Genomic DNA, 5595 nt, shown 5'->3' on the forward strand with positions numbered 1-5595 from the left:
AGAAAACACTGTGTTTCTATGTATACAAAGTGACGTATTTCAGATTTTGTGAAGAAAAGGGGAATTGTGATTAAATAGTGGTCATACTGGTTTAGGATAGCCTTTCAAGAAAAGGACAGGACAAAGACAACTATGGAAGCTGGCTCTGTGACAGGCAGTAATGGGAGGGATTTTAGTGACTGTCAGCTGAGGAACACCCAGGACGGGGACCATTCCTAGGAACAGGAGAGGTACAGAGCAGATTGCATCAGGGCCTCTCTGGGGCACACCACCAGCATCTCCATAGATCTGTCAGCCTCGGTCCTGAAGAACACATTTCCCTTGTTTTAAGGCTTCCACTTTGTGACATTAGAGAAAAAGCATTTAAATATTAAATTATATTCCATAGTATTGGTGTTAAGTTCAAGTACTGACCTCTGTCAGGAATCCAGCAGTGTAGAAACTAAACGCTTGCACCCATCCCTAAAGTTTTACTTGATCTCTAGCACTAACTGGGCCTCCTCTTTCTGTTACTTAAGAGGCTGAGAACTGAACCCAGGGCCTCACACATGCTAGGCAAGCTCCCTGCCACTGAGCTATACTGAGCACATTTCCTGTTTTCCTCCATATCTAAGGATTTTAGTTTATGTTGCCAAGTTCATAGAGAAACTTTTACTTTAAATTGTTCCTGTCTTTGGTGAAAAATAAGACATGCATATCAGAAAATCTGGGGTGGGGGGGAGGACAGAAGCACAAGGCAAGAGTCACCCAGAGTGCTCACAGTGATGGAGATGCTTGGATCCTTAATGACCTTCCCACTCAGAGGTGAGTGCTAACCTTTGCTTTCTGTGTGCATTTTCATACTGCCTCAATAAGAGTGGAATTGAGGGATAGCCACATGTGTTAGCTCATGCCTATAATCCCAGGCCCCCCAAAGAGGTCCTGCCTCAAGTAGGGGAAGAAGAGAAGGCAAGGAAACTGTATATTCTATTTTGCAGCCTGCTTTTTTCTGCCCTTTAAAGTCAGGGTCTCCTGTAGCCCAGTCTGGTCTGGAGCTTACTATGCAGGCAGTGATAAACTTAAACCTCGGAACCTCCTACTTCCACCTGCCAAGTGCTGGGATCACTCGTGTGTGGCACCACAACTGGTATAGTTACGCTGTAAGCTGAACACACGGTTATTCCCACATGCCATGTGAGCAGTCTACCAACTGAACCACATCTCCCAGCATCCTGCTTACTGCATTTACTGTATCATGATTACACTGCCATGCCATTAAAGAAACTTACACATTGTAAGGACTTGTACTGTCCCACTATACTGTTTAAGTAATGCCTACTTATTGAACATTTAAAATGAGTTTTTAGTATTGGGCTAGTTAAATGTAATATGTTAATAGTTCAGTGTTTAAGGCTTTGTTACCCCTCTTGTGTTTTTCGTTTTTGATTTGCGGGTGTTTTGTTCTTGAAGGTATGAGGACTCAAAGCTGGCTCATTGTACAGTGTAAACAACAAAAGCAGTCACCTACTATTGATTGATTTCAGTAGAACATACGTACATATGTTATATCTAGCCCTTGCTGCCCCTGACAGCAAACAACCCACACAAATCTCAGTCACTTTTGACCATGGGTAGCCATAATCAAAAAGTAAGAACTCCAGGCTTGCCAGGAGTGTCTTAGGACCAAGGTCAGTATAGCTTCAGCTCTCACATAGCACCAAGTACAGATTCTCCAGAGAGACATTTCTTCAAGGTTCAAACAGTCTCATAACAATTTCTCAGTCTCTACTGATTAACTCAGGCATAGCAAAGGCTTTGCTGAAACATTTCACTAAAAGCCAGACACAAAGGTTTTGCTATACATTTCACTGAAAACTAGACACAAAGGTTTTGCTATACATACATACCACTAAAATCCATTTCCAAGCTACATTCCCAGTGCCTTATAGTTAAATTGTTGTGTAGTTACTTTGGGGGATGTGTTGGTTTTTTGGTTTTGTTGGTTTGTTTGTTTGTTTGTTTGAGACAGGATCACACTGTGTGCTATTGGCTAGCTTAATACAAAGAATGTATATAGCCCAGGCTGGTTTCAAACTCACCAGTAACCCTCCAGCCTACGTCTCCCCATTTTATTCCTCGTTTTTTTTTTTTAAATCCCTTTCACTAGGTAAAATTTGTTGATTCGTAGTGATGTAAGTTTATTTCTTCTGCTGTGGGTTCACTGTCCAAGTCCTGTGACTCTGTTTAGCACATGCTAAGTATGTCTTCTACCATCAAGCCTCTTTATTTTTAATGTGCAAGTATTTTATTTTCCGTTGGCTTTGGAAATGATTTCAGTAGGAAGCCCATCCTGCAAGTACACGCGGAGGTCTGAGATTAATGTGAGCTGTTTCTAAATCATCCTCCAGTGTGTGTGTGTGTGTGTGTGTGTGTGCGCGCGCGCGTGCATGAGTGTGCACACATGTGCATGTGAAGGCCAGAGGTCAATGCTAGATGTCTTCCTTGATCCCTCTTCTTCACATTCTCTTTGAGACAGGGTCTCTCTCTGGTACTTGCTGACTGGACAGCAAGCACTAGGGAGCTGCCTCTCTGCCCTCACTGCACCAGGGGTCACAGGTGCATGGAACTATGCTGTCTTACTCCGGGCTTCTATTACAGTGATGAAAACACCATGACCAAAAAGCAAGTTGCGGTGGGGGTGGGAGGAGTTTATTTGGCTTACACTTCCAGATCATAGTCCATCATTGTAGGAAGTCAGGACAAGAACGCAATCAGGGTAGGAACATGGAGGCAGGAACTTATGCAGAGGCCAAGGAGTGGTGCTCCTTACGGGCCCATGACATCTTCAGCTTGCTTTCTTATCAAACCCAGGACTATCAGCCCAGATGGCTCCACCCACAAAGAGCTGGGCCTTCCTCCATTGATCACTAACTGAGATAATGCTCTACATGGGTCTCACAAAGGCATTTCCTCAACTGAGGCTCCTTCCTCTCTGATGACTCCAGCTTGTGTCAAGTTGGCCCATAAAACCAGCCAGTACATATTCCTAACTTGGTTTGATAGTTGCTGGGGATCCAAGCTCAGCCCCTCATGCCTACAAATGTTCATTATAAGATTTGTTGGTCTGGTTCAAGGCTTTGGCTTCAGCTGCTCTATCAATACTGGAACCTCACTGGGACTTCTCTTAGATATCCTGCTGTTGCCCTGTGTCATGGAGATCCTATAGTTTGGATCTGTAGAACTGGCCCCTTCGTGCACTCATTGATGGGATAGATGTTGAGACGGGCCAAATCAAAGTCCTGGATCTGAGCCAGAGAGGGAGCTGAAGTGGTCAGCCCAGAGGCTTCCCTATTCTCAAGCCCTTGAGGCTAGCTCACAAGAAAATACCATCACCAGGTCCAGCTCTACATTGCTGCCCAGGTGAGGTGCAGGGTCTGCTCTCTCTAGTGCTGCAGACAGTGAGGGACATGGCCAGTTCTCCCACACTTATGACCCTGGGGCCAGCTCTCCCTCCTGCTATAGATGTGGAGGGAAGAAGGAGAGGGGGAGGGCATCTCCTTCATCTGAGCCACTGCCCAGAAGAGAAGGGGCAGGACCAGTTTTCCCACACTCCACTCTTATGGCTGGCTCATCCACAACTCCCACACCCAGGTCCAGCTTTACTGTGTTACCCAGGTGAGGTACAGGTCCTGCTCTCTGGTGCCCTATGAGCCAGCTTTCGTGCCTGCCATAGGTGGCAAAAGCTGAGGTTCTGGGGGGCATCATCTCTCCTGTTGCAGGATATTTGATCATAGTGTGAACCCCAAGATTGTGTTATTTACTGAAAATACCTGTTTCTAGCTGTGGTGTGGCTCAGTCTTTAGCACATTCCTTTAATCCCAAACAATGAAGGTAAAGTTAGTTTGTAGAAGGAAGCACCTATGTTTAAAAGTGTTGCCTAATTGAGTGGCAGACAAAGTGATGAATCAGAGAATGATCTGACAGAATAGGATACGCCCAGCTTTCACGAGAAGAAAGGGGAAAGGGAAGCTACTTAAGATGCAGGCCAGAGAGAGAAGAAGGCAGTTTTAACTGGGGTAGTTGTACAGAGACTGGTTGGAGAGAGAACAAACTAGACATAGGTGAAAACAGAATGAGCCCAAGAATGAGAAGGAGCCAGAAGATTAGAACAGATTGCCAAAGTTAGTATGAGGCCAAACAGAGCAATTCTTCAGGAAGCTGAGAGAAGCCAGATTGAAATCAGCTTGGAGAAGAGTTTGAGCCAGAACAGCTGAGTTGAACCAGCCAGCCAGAGTTCAGGAAGAACGAAAGAGAGTGAGCTTATTCAGCAGTTTAAGACTCAGAGGCTGAAAATATTGTAGGCCTAGATAGAATTGTGTGGTGGCTAGAAGCTTTTAGGACTAGGCCTAGGTTAGCAGATGAAGACGACAAGACTCAGAGACCACAATTATATCAGGTGAATAAAAGTTAAATGTATATTCTCCCTTGTCCATGTCACCACATAGCAGACAAGTTGCTGGTCCAACACTTTCATGCTCACACATGCTGCCCAAGCGAGGTGCAGGGCCTGCTCTCCCAAGTGTTGCAGCACATGAGGGGCAGGGCCACCTCTCCTGCTTTCATTCCTCCAGGGCTAGCTCTCCCATGATGCCCAGGTGAGTGGTGGGCCAGATCTGCACAGCCCTCAGACATCAACATGTTTCTGGGTGGCAGCCCAAACCAGAGACATCTGCCTGGCTTTTTGTGGTAACAGACCCCTGCTGCTGCTGCTGCAGGACTATGGACCCAGATGTGGCCCCTAGTGGGAACACAGACCAGGACCCCACCATGATCCCAGGTGGCACCACTGTCCCCTAACTGTTCCTCACTGCCCTCAAGTCTCCAGTTCTGCCTCTCTTCACTGTGCCCACATCCTTCTGTTTCTCTTCCTTTTTCCACCACTTACTTACTCCTCTTAATGGTTGCCATGGTTTCTTGAGTATCTGGGGTCATCTCAAGAGTGGTCTCAGGAATGCTATGCCTTGATTGTGCGTTATGGCACTGGGCAGGGGTCATCTAGGGCATGGTCTGCTCCCCCCAAGGCCTGCATGGTACCAGACTAGTGGTCTTCTCAGGCTAGCTCCCTGTCTGAGCCCCCATGGTGCCAGGTTGGTGGTAGACTCAAGCTCCGCTTTTTTCAGGGAGTGTAAGGCTACTAATCAATTGTTCAGATGTTCATAGGTCAGAACACCAAGTGTAGACATAGGCTTGCTCCTCTCTGCCATCTACTGACACACGTGTGACACAGTCACTTGCAAGGGCTCTAGGGGTAGGAAGTTTTAAATTTTTATGTGGTCATTTCAATCTCCCTCCTTTTTGGTTTCCATTGTTAATATTTTTCTCATGCAAAAATATTTCATCCCCAAATTACATATATATTTTCTTTTGTGTTCTTTATTAAAAAATATTTAATGTGTTTATTGGCTTAGAATTCATTTTTGGTAGCATAGACTAAGATAGGAATCATAATTAAATATTTTCCAGATAACTAATGTCCTAGCATTGTTTACTCTCTATCTCCAGTGATTCAACATGCCAGCCTTTGTCATAAGTAATTCACACATTATAAATTATTTA

General features: G+C 45.3%; 1 non-coding gene across 1 annotated transcript; it reads right to left on the minus strand.

The window, feature by feature from the left end:
* Positions 1–5161: 5161 nt before the first annotated feature.
* On the minus strand, positions 5162–5292 carry LOC114639493. The gene has a single exon (XR_003714015.1). It is a non-coding gene; the product is annotated as a small nucleolar RNA SNORA17 (small nucleolar RNA).
* Between the last annotated feature and the right edge of the window lie 303 nt (positions 5293–5595).

This window comes from Grammomys surdaster, unplaced genomic scaffold (assembly GCF_004785775.1).
Source record: "Grammomys surdaster isolate TR1022 unplaced genomic scaffold, NIH_TR_1.0 125739, whole genome shotgun sequence".
In the NCBI taxonomy this organism is placed as follows: domain Eukaryota; kingdom Metazoa; phylum Chordata; class Mammalia; order Rodentia; family Muridae; genus Grammomys; species Grammomys surdaster.